The following is a 12,494-nucleotide window of genomic DNA, read 5'->3' as shown; positions in this document are numbered from 1 at the left end:
ATCCAAGATGGGTATAATAAAAACTTTCATATAGAGTGCATTGAATACTATGAGAAGTTTGATTCCTTATGATTGTTTTGAGATATGAAGATGATGATATTAGAGTCATGCTAGTTGAGTAGTTATGTATTTGAGAAATACTTGTGTTAAAGTTTGTGACTCCCGAAGTATGCACATATGGTGAACCGTTATGTGATGAAGTTGGAGCATGATTTTTTTTGATTGTCTTCCTTATGAGTGGCGGTCGGGGACGAGTGATGGTCTTTTCCTACCAATCTATCCCCCTAGGAGCATGCGCGTAGTACTTTGTTGCAATAAGTATGTGAGTTCATTATGACTAATGTTGAGTCCATGGATTATACACACTCTTGCCCGTCCACCATTGCTAGCCTCTCTAGTACCGCGCAACTTTCGCCGGTACCATAAGCCCACCATTTACCTTCCTCAAAACAGCCACCATACCTACCTAGTATGGCATTTGCATAGCCATTCCGAGATATATTGCCATGCAACTTTCCACCATTCCGTTTATTATGACGCGCTCCATCATTGTCATATTGCTTTGCATGATCATGTAGTTGACATCGTATTTCTGGCAAAGCCACCTTCATAATTCTTTCATACATGTCACTCTTGATTCATTGCACATCCCGGTACACTGCCGGAGGCATTCATATAGAGTCATATTTTGTTCTAAGTATCGAGTTTTAATTCTTGAGTTGTAAGTAAATAAAAGTGTGATGATCTTCATTATTAGAGCATTGTCCCAGTGAGGAAAGGATGATGGAGACTATGATTCCCCCACAAGTCGGGATGAGACTCCGGACGAAAAATAAAAAAAAAGAGAAAAAATGAGGCCATAAAAAAAGGAAGGCAAAAAAGAGAGAGGAAAAGAGAGAAGGGACAATGCTACTATCCTTTTACCACACTTGTGCTTCAAAGTAGCACCATGATCTTCATGATAGAGAGTCTCCTATGTTGTCACTTTCATATACTTGTGGGAATCTTTCATTATAGAACTTGGCTTGCATATTCCCATGATGGGCTTCCTCAAAATGCCCTAGGTCTTCGTGAGCAAGTGAGTTGGATGCACACCCACTTAGTTTATTTTTGAGCTTTCATACACTCTCTAGTGCATCCGTTGCATGGCAATCCCTACTCACTCACATTGATATCTATGGATGGGCAACTTCATAGCCCGTTGATATGCCTAGTTGATGTGAGACTATCTTCTCCCTTTTTGTCTTCTCCACAACCACCCTTCTATTCCACCTATAGTGCTATGTCCATGGCTCACGCTCATGTATTGCGTGAAGATTGAAAAAGTTTGAGAACATCAAAAGTATGAAACAATTGCTTGGCTTGTCATCGGGGTTGTGCATGATTTAAATATTTTGTGTGATGAAGATAGAGCATAGCCAGACTATATGATTTTGTAGGGATAGCTTGCTTTGGCCATGTTATTTTGAGAAGCCATGATTGCTTTGTTAGTATGCTTGAAGTATTATTGTTTTCATGTCAATATTAAACTTTTGTTTTGAATCTTATGGATCTGAATATTCTTGCCAGAATAAATAAGATTACATTGATAATTATGTTAGGTAGCATTCCACATCAAAAATTCTGTTTTTATCATTTACCTACTCGAGGACGAGCAGGAATTAAGCTTGGGGATGCTTGATACGTCTCCAACGTACCTATAATTTTTGATTGTTCCATGCTATTATATTATCCATCTAGGATGTTTTATATGCATTTATATGCTATTTTATATGATTTTTGGGACTAACCTATTAACCTAGAGCCTAGTGCCAGTTTCTGTTTTTTCCTTGTTTTTCAGTTTTACAGAAAAGGAATGCCAGACGGAGTCCAATTGACGTGCCAATTTTTGACGATGTTTTATGGACCAAAAGAAGCCCCCAGAGTAAAAGAGTTGGGCTAGAAGAGTCCCGAGCTGTCCACGAGGGTGGAGGGTGTGCCCACCCCCCTGGGCGTGGGCCCCTATCTCGTGGACAACTCGGAGAGCCCCGTGACATGAAACCTACACCAAAAATTCCTATAAATATAGAAACCTCCAGAAAATAACCTAGATCGGGAGTTCTGCCGCCGCAAGCCTCTGTAGCCACAAAAAACCAATCGGGACCCTGTTCCGGCACCCTGCCGGAGGGGGATCCCTCACCGATGGCCATCTTCATCATCCCGGCACTCTCCATGATGAGGAGGGAGTAGTTCACCCTCGGGGCTGAGGGTATGTACTAGTAGGTATGTGTTTGATCTCTCTCTCTCTCTCTCTCTCGTGTTCTTGACTTGGCACGATCTTGATGTACCGCGAGCTTTGCTATTATAGTCGGATCTTATGATGTTTCTCCCCTCTACTCTCTTGTAATGGATTGAGTTTTCCCTTTGAAGATATCTTATCGGATTGAGTCTTTAAGGATTTGAGAACACTTGATGTATGTCTTGCATGCGCTTATCTGTGGTGACAATGGGATATTCACGTGATCTAATTGATGTATGTTTTGGTGATCAACTTGCGGGTTCAGTGACCTTGTGAACTTATCCATAGGGGTTGGCACATGTTTTCGTCTTGACTCTCCGGTAGAAACTTTGGGGCACTCTTTGAAGTTCTTTGTGTTGGTTGAATAGATGAATCTGAGATTGTGTGATGCATATCGTATAATCATACCCACGGATACTTGAGGTGACATTGGAGTATCTAGGTGACATTAGGGTTTTGGTTGATTTGTGTCTTAAGCTGTTATTCTGGTACAAACTCTAGGATAGATCGAAGGGAAAGAATAGCTTCATGTTATTTTACTACGGACTCTTGAATAGATCGATCAGAAAGGATAACTTTGAGGTGGTTTCGTACCCTTCCATAATCTCTTCGTTTGTTCTCCGTTATTAGTAACTTTGGAGTGACTCTTTGTTGCATGTTGAGGGATATTTATATGATCCAATTATGTTATTATTGTTGAGAGAACTTGCACTAGTGAAAGTATGAACCCTAGGTCTTGTTTCAAAGCATTGCAATACCGTTTACGCTCACTTTTATCATTAGTTACCTTGCTGATTTTATATTTTCAGATTACAAAAACCTATATCTACCATCCATACTGCACTTGTATCACCATCTCTTCGCCGAACTAGTGCACTTATACAATTTACCATTGTATTGGGTGTGTTGGGGACACAAGAGACTCTTTGTTATTTGGTTGCAGGGTTGCTTGAGAGAGACCATCTTCATCCTACGCCTCCCATAGATTGATAAACCTTAGGTCATCCACTTGAGGGAAATTTGCTACTGTCCTACAAACCTCTTCACTTGGAGGCCCAACAACGTCTACAAGAAGAAGGTTGCGTGGTAGACATCAGAATGATGATACCGACGGTCGAATCTCGGGCAAGTAACATACCGATGACAAAGGGAACAACGTATGTTGTTATACGGTTTGACCGATAAAGATCTTCGTAGAGTTTTTAGGAGCCAATATGAGCATCCAGGTTCCGCTATTGGTTATTGACCGGAGAAGTGTCTCGGTCATGTCTACATAGTTCTCGAACCCGTAGGGTCCGCACGCTTAACGTTCGATGACGATTTGTATTATGAGTTATGTGATTTGATAACCGAAGTTTGTTCGGAGTCCCGGATGAGACCACGGACATGACGAGGAGTCTCGAAATGGTCGATAGGTAAAGATCGATATATTGGAAGGCTATATTCGGACATCGGAAAGGTTCCGAGTGATTCGGGTATTTTTCGGAGTACCGGAGAGTTACGGGAATTCGCTGGGGGAAGTAGTGGGCCTTAATGGGCCATACGGGAAAGGAGAGAAGGGCTTCAAGGGGTGGTCGCGCGCCCCCCATGGCAAGTCCGAATTGGACTAGGGAGGGGGAGGCGCCCCCCTCTCTTTCCTTCTCCCTCTCCTACTCCTTCCCTCTCTCCCCTCTTGGAAAAGGAAGGGGACTCCAACAAGGATTGTGAATCCTAGTTGGTCTCCCCCTATAGGCGTGCCCCTCCTAGGCCGGCCTCCTCTTCGCCCCTCCTTTATATATGTGGGCAGGGGGCACCCCAAGGGACAACAGACAATCTCTTAGCCGTGTGCGGTGCCCCCCTCCACAGTTTTACACCTCGATCAAATCGTCGTAGTGCTTAGGCGAAGCCCTGCGCCGGTAACTTCATCATCACTGTCTCCACGCCGTCGTGGTGACAGAACTCTTCCTCGGCCTTAGCTCGATGTAGAGTTCGAGGCATGTCATCGAGCTGAGCGTGTGCAGATCACGGAGGTGCCGTGCGTTCGGTACTTGGATCGGTTGGATCGCGAAGACGTTCGACTACATCAACCGCATTACTAAACGCTTCCGCTTCGGTCTACGAGGGTACGTGGACACACTCTCCCCGCTCGTTGCTATGCTTCTCCTAGATAGATCCTGCGTGATCGTAGGAAATTTTTGAAATACTACGTTCCCCAACAGTGGCATCCAAGCCAGGTCTATGCATATATGTTATATGCACGAGTAGAACACAAAGAGTTGTGGGCGATAATAGTCATACTGCTTACCAGCATGTCATACTTTGATTCGGCGGTATTGTTGGATGAAGCGGCCCAGACCGACATTACATGACCGCGTTCATGAGACTGGTTCTACCACCGTGCTTTGCACACAAGTGGCTAGTGGGTGTCTGTTTCTCCAACTTTAGTTGAATCGAGTGTGACTACGCCGGGTCCTTGTTGAAGGTTAAAACAACACACTTGACAAAAATCGTTGTGGTTTTGATGCGTAGGTAAGAACGGTTCTTGCTAGAAGCCCATAGCAGCCACGTAAAACTTGCAACAAGAAACTAGAAGACGTCTAACTTGTTTTTGCAGGGCTTGTTGTGATGTGATATGGTCAAGATGTGATGAGATATAAATTGTTATATGAGATGATCATGTTTTGTAAAGTTGTCGGCAACTGGCAGGAGCCTTATAGTTGTCTCTTTATTGCATAAGATGCAAGTGCCATGTAATTGCTTCACTTTATCGCTATGCGATAGCAATAGTTGCAAAAAGAAATAGTTGGCGAGATGACCATGTGATGACACGTTGATAGAGATCAAGGTGATGGAGATCATGGTGTCATGCCGGTGATGATGGAGATCATGACGGTACTTCGGAGGTGGAGATCATGGGCACAAGATGATGATGGCCATATCATGTCACATATTTTGATTGCATGTGATGTTTATCTTTTATGCATCTTATTTTGCTCAGTACGATGGTAGCTTTATAATATGATCCCTTTCTAAAATTTCAAGGTATAAGTGTTCTCCCTGAGTATGCACCATTGTGACCGTTCTTCGTGTTGAGACACCACGTGATGATCGGGTGTGATAAGCTCTACGTTCACATACAACGGGTGCAAGCCAGTTTTGCACATGCAGAATACTCGGGTTAAACTTGACGAGCCTAGCATATGCAGATATGGCCTCGGAACACTGAGATCGAAAGATCGAACGTGAATCCTATAGTAGATATGATCAACATACTGATGTTCACCATTGAACACTACTCCATCTCACGTGATGATCAGACATGGTTTAGTTGATTTGGATCACGTGATCATTTAGATGACTGGAGGGATGTCTACATAGTGGGAGTTCTTAAGTAATTTGATTAATTGAACTTAATTTATCATGAACTTAGTCCTGATAGTATTAGCATATCTATGTTGTAGATCAATAGCTCACGAGGTAGCTCCCCGTTTATTTTGGATATGTTCCTAGAGAAAACTAAGTTGAAAGATGTTAGTAGCAATGATGCGGACTTGGTCCGTGATCTGAGGATTATCCTCATTGCTGCACAGAATAATTGTGTCCTTGATGCACCGCTAGGTGACAGACCTATTGCAGGAGCAGATGCAGACGTTGTGAACGTTTGACAAAGCTCGGTATGATGACTACTTGATAGTTTAGTGCACCATGCTTTACGGCTTAGAACCGGGACTTCAAAAACGTTTTGAACACCATGGAGCATATGAGATGTTCCATGAGCTGAAATTGGTATTTCAGACTAATGCCCGAGTTGAGAGGTATGAGACCTCTGACAAGTACTATGCCTACAAGATGGAGGAGAATAGCTCAACCAGTGAGCATGTGCTCAGAATGTCTGAATACTACAATCGCTTGAATCAAGTGGGAGTTAATCTTCTAGATAAGATAGTGATTGACAAAGTTCTCTAGTCACTGTCACCAAGTTACTGGAACTTCGAGATGAACTATAATATGCAAGGGATGACGAAAACGATTCCCGAGCTCTTCGTCATGCTGAAATCAGCGAAGGTAGAAATCAAGAAGAGCATGAAGTGTTGATGGTTGACAAGACCACTAGTTTCAAGTAAAAGGGCAAGGGAAAGAAAAGGAACTTCAAGAAAATGGCAAGCAAGTTGCACTCCCATTAAGAAGCCCAAAGCTAGACCCAAGCCTGAAACTAAGTGCTTCTACTACAAAGGAAATGGTCACTCGAAGTGGAACTGCCCTAGATACTTGGCGGATAAGAAGGATGGCAAAGTGAACAAAGGTATATTTGATATACATGTTATTGATGTGTACTTTATTAGTGTTTATAGCAACCCCTCGGCATTTGATACCGGTTCAGTTGCTAAGAGTAGTAACTCGAAACGGGAGTTGCAAAAATAAACAGAGAGGAGTTGATGGCGAGGTGATTATGTGAGTTGGAAGTGATTCCAAAGTTTATAAGATCACCATCGCACATCCCTTTACCTTCGGGATTAATGTTGAACCTAAAATAAATGTTGTTTGGTGTTTGTGTTGATCATGAATATGATTAGATCATGTTTATTGCAATACGGTTATTCATTTAAGTCAAAGAATAATTGTTGTTCTATTTACATGAATAAAACCTTCTATGGTCATACACTCAATATAAAATGGTTTATTGAATCTCTATCGTAGTGATACACATATTCATAATATTGAAGCCAAAAGATGCAAAGTTAATAATGATAGTGCAACTTATATGTGGCACTGCCGTTTAGGTCATATTGGTGTAAAATGCATGAAGAAACTCCATGCTGATGAACTTTTGGAATCACTTGATACTTGCGAACCATGCCTTATGGGCAAGATGACTAAAACTCTGTTCTCCGGAACTATGGAGCAAGCAACTGACTTATTGGAAATAATACATACTGAAGTATGTGGTCCAATGAGTGTTGAGGCTCGCAGCGGGTATCTTTATTTTTTGACCTTCACAGATGATTTGAGAAGATATGGGTATATCTACTTAATAAAACATAAGTCTGAAAGATTTGAAAAAGTTCAAAGAATTTCAGAGTGAAGTGGAAAATCATCGTAACAAGAAAATAAAGTTTCTATGATCTGATCATGGAGATGAATATTTGAGTTATGAGTTTGGTCTTCATTTGAAACAATGTGGAATAGTTTCACAACTCACGCCACCTGGAACACCACACCGTAATGGTCTGTCAGAACATCGTAACCGTACTTTATTGGATATGGTGCGATCTATGATGTCTCTTATCGATTTACCATTATCGTTTTGGGGTTATGCATTAGAGACAGCTGCATTCACGTTAAATAGGGCACCATCTAAATCCGTTGAGACGACACCATATGAAGTGTGGTTTAGCACCAGAGTGGATCCTTTCTAGAGAAGGAGTTCCTCTCGAAAGAAGTGAGTGGGAGGAAAGTAGAAATTGATAAGGTAATTGTACATTCTCCCGAATTGGCAAGTAGTTCATCACAGAAATCAGTTCCAGTGATACCTACACCAATTAGTGAGGAAGTTAATGATGATGATCATGAAACTTCAGATCAAGTTACTATCAAACCTCGTAGGTCAAACAGAATACGTTCCGCACCATAGTGGTACGGGAATCCTATTCTGGAAGTCGTGTTACTAGACCATGACGAACCTACGAACTATGAGGAAGCGATGATGAGCCCAGATTCCGTGAAATGGTTTGAGGCCATGAAATCTGAGGTGGGATCCATGTATGAGAACAAAGTATGGACTTTGATTGACTTGCCCGATGATCGGTGAGCCATTGAGAATAAATGGATCTTGAAGAGGAAGACGGACGCTCATAGTAGTGTTACTATCTACAAAGCTCGAATTGTCGCAAAAGGTTTTCGACAAGTTCAAGGTGTTGACTATGATGAGATTTTCCCACTCGTATCGATGCTTAGAGTCTATCCGAATCATGTTAGCAATTGCCGCATTTTATGAAATTTGGCAAATGTATGTCAAAACTACATTCCTTAATGGATTTATTAAAGAAGAGTTGTATATGATGCAACCAGAAGGTTTTGTCAATCCTAAAGGTGTTAACAAAATGTGCAAGCTCCAGCAATCCATCTATGGACTGATGCAAGCATCTCGGAGTTGGAATATATGCTTTGATGAGTTGATCAAAGCATATAGTTTTATACAGACTTGCGGTGAAGCCTGTATTTACAAGAAAGTGAGTGGGAGCACTACAGCCTTTCTGATAAGTATATGTGAATGACATATTGTTGATCGAAAATGATGTAGAATTTTTCTGGAAAGCATAAATGAGTGTTTGAAAGGAGTTTTTCAAAGAAAGACCTCGGTGAAGTTGCTTACATATTGAGCATCAAGATCTATAGAGACAAATCAAGACGCTTGATAAGATTTTTCAATGAATACATACCTTGACAAGATTTTGAAGTAGTTCAAAATGGAACAGTCAAAGAAGAAGTTCTTGCCTGTGTTGCAAGGTGTGAAGTTGAGTAAGACTCAAAACCCGACCACGGCAGAAAATAGAAAGAGAATGAAAGTCAATCCCTATGCCTCAGTCATAGTTTCTATAAAGTATGCTATGCTGTGTACCAGGACTATTGTGTACCTCGCCATAAGTTTGGCAAGAGGGTACAAGAGTGATCCAGGAGTGGATCACAGGGCGGCGGTCAAAATTATCCTTAGTGGAATAAGGATATGTTTCTCGGTTATGGAGGTGATAAAGAGTTCGTCGTAAAGAGCTACATCGATGCAAGCTTTGACACTGATCTGGATGACTCTGACTCTCGATCTAGATAAATATTGAAAGTGGGAGCAATTAGTTAGAGTAGCTTCGTGTAGAGCATTGTAAACATAGAAATTTGCAAAATACATACGGATCTGTATGTGACAGACCCGTAGACTAAAACTTCTCTCACAAGCAAAACATGATCACACCTTAGTACTCTCTGCGTGTTAATCACATGGCGATGTGAACTAGATTATTGACTCTAGTAAACTCTTTGAGTGTTGGTCACATGGCGATGTGAACTATTGGTGTTAATCACATGGTGATGTGAACTATTGGTGTTAAATCACATGGCGATGTGAACTAGATTATTGACTCTAGTGCAAGTGGGAGACTGAAGGAAATACCCTAGAGGCAATAATAAAGTTGTTATTTATATTTCCTTATATCATGATAAATGTTTATTATACATGCAAGAATTGTATTAACCGGAAACTTGATACATGTGTGAATACATAGACAAAACGAAGTGTCCCTAGTATGCCTCTACTTGAGTAGCTCGTTAATCAAAGATGGTTAAGTTTCCTAACCATAGACATGTGTTGTCATTTGATGAACGGGATCACATCATTGGAGAATGATGTGATGGAAAGACCCATCCGTTAGCTTAGCATTATGATCGTTAAATTTTATTGATATTGCTTTCTTCATGACTTATACATGTTCCTCTGACTATGAGATTATGCAACTCCCGAATACCACAGGAACACCTTGTGTGCTATCAAACGTCACAACGTAACTGGGTGATTATAAAGATGCTCCACAGGTGTCTCCGAAGGTGTTTGTTGAGGTGGCATAAATCAAGATTGGGATTTGTCACTCCGTGTATCGGAGAGGTATCTCTGGGCCCTCTCGGTAATGCACATCACTAATAGCCTTGCAAGCAATGTGACTAATGAGTTAGTTGCAGGATGATGCATTACGGAACGAGTAAAGAGACTTGCTGGTAACGAGATTGCACTAGGTACGATGATACCGACGATCGAATCTCAGGCAAGTAACATACCGATGACAAAGGGAACAACGCATGTTGTTATGCGGTTTGACCGATAAAGATCTTCGTAGAATATGTAGGAGCCAATATGAGCATCCAGGTTCCACTATTGGTTATTGACCGGAGAAGTGTCTCGGTCATGTATACATAGTTCTTGAACCCGTAGGGTCCGCACGCTTAACGTTCGATGACGATTTGTATTATGAGTTATGTGATTTGAAGACCGAAGTTTGTTCGGAGTCCCGGATGAGACCACGAACATGACGAGGAGTCTTGAAATGGTTGAGAGGTAAAGATCAATATATTGGAAGGCTATGAACATCGGAAAGGTTCCGACTGATTCGGGTATTTCTCGGAGTACCGGAGAGTTACGGGAATTCGCCGGGGGAAGTAGTGGGCCTTAATGGGCCATACGGGAAAGGAGAGAAGGGCCTCAAGGGGTGGTCGCACGCCCCTGTTGGGGAACGCAGTATTTCAAAAAAATTCCTACGATCACGCAAGATCTATCTAGGTGATGCATAGCTACGAGCGGGAGAGTGAGTCCACGCACCCTCGTAGACCGAAAGCGGAAGCGTTATATCAACGCTTTTGATGTAGTCGTACGTCTTCACGATCCGACCGATCCTAGCACCAAACGTACGGCACCTCCATGTTCAGCACACGTTCAACTCGATGACGTCTCGTACTCTTGATCCAGTTGAGGCCGAGGGAGAGTTCCATCAGCACGGCGGCGTGGCAATGGTGATGATGACGTTACCGGCGCAGGGCTTCACCTAAGCACTATGACGATATGATCGAGGTGTGTAACTGTGGAGGGGGGCACCGCACATGGCTAAGACAAATCTTGAGTGCCTTTGGGGTGCTCCCTGGCCACGTATATAAAGGAGGGGAGGGAAGAGGTGGCCGGCCCAAGGGGGGCGCCCCAGGTGTGGGGAATCCTACTAGGACTCCCCAGTCCCAGTAGGATTCCCCTCCTCTTTCCTATTCGGAGTAGGAGAGAAGGAAAGAGAGGGAGAGGGAGAAGGAAAGGGGGGCCGTGCCCTCACCCCTTGTCCAATTCGGTTTGGACAGGAGGGAGGCGCGCGCTACCTCTTGGCCTCCCCTCTCTCCACTAAAGCCCAATAAGGCCCATTACTTCTCCCCGCGAATTCCCGTAACTCTCCGGTACTCTGAAAAATACCTGAATCACTCGGAACCTTTCCTATGTCCGAATATAGCCTTCCAATATATCAATCTTTACGCCTCGACCATTTCGAGACTCCTCATCATGTCCGTGATCTCATCCGGGACTCCGAACAACCTTCGGTACATCAAATTACATAATTCATAATACAAATCGTCATTGAACGTTAAACGTGCGGACCCTACGGGTTCGAGAACTATGTAGAGATGACCGAGACACATCTCCAGTCAATAACCAATAGCGGAACCTGGATGCTCATATTGGCTCCTACATATTTTACGAAGATCTCTATCATTCAAACCGCATAACAACATACGTTGTTCCCATTGTCATCGGTATGTTACTTGCCTGAGATTCGATCGTCGGTATCCTCATACCTAGTTCAATCTCTTTACCGGCAAGTCTCTTTACTCGTTTCGTAATGCATCATCCCGTAACTAACTCATTAGTCACATTGCTTGCAAGGCTTATAGTGATGTGCATTACCGAGAGGGCCCAGAGATACCTCTTCGATACTTGGAGTGACAAATCCTAATCTCGATCTATGCCAACCCAACAAACACCTTTGGAGACACCTGTAGAGCATCTTTATAATCACCTTGTTACGTTGTGACGTTTGATAGCACACTAAGTGTTCCTCCGGTATTCGGAAGTTGCATAATCTCATAGTCATAGGAACATGTATAAGTCATGAAGAAAGCAATAGCAACAAACTAAACGATCATCGTGCTAAGCTAACGGATGGGTCTTGTCAATCACATCATTCTCTAATGATGTGATCCCGTTAATCAAATGACAACTGATGTCTATGGTTCGGAAACTCCCTTTGATTAACGAGCTAGTCAAGTAAAGGCATACTAGTGACACTCTATTTGTCTATGTATTCACACATGTTATAAGGAAACATTTATCATGATATAAGGAAATATATATAACAACTTTATTATTGCCTCTAGGGCATATTTCCTTCAGTCTCCCACTTGCACTGGAGTCAATAATCTAGTTTACATCCCCATGTGATTTAACACCAATAGTTCACATCACCATGTGATTAACACCCATAATTCACATCGCCATGTGACCAACACTCAAAGGGTTTACTAGAGTCAGTAATCTAGTTCACATATCCATGTGATTAACACCCAAAGAGTACTAAGGTGTGATCATGTTTTGCTTGTGAGAGAAGTTTAGTCAACGGGTCTGCCAAATTCAGATCCGTATGTATTTCGCAAATTTCTATGTCTA

This window comes from Triticum aestivum, chromosome 7D (assembly GCF_018294505.1).
Source record: "Triticum aestivum cultivar Chinese Spring chromosome 7D, IWGSC CS RefSeq v2.1, whole genome shotgun sequence".
In the NCBI taxonomy this organism is placed as follows: Eukaryota; Viridiplantae; Streptophyta; class Magnoliopsida; order Poales; family Poaceae; genus Triticum; species Triticum aestivum.
This window is presented reverse-complemented; position numbering follows the sequence as displayed.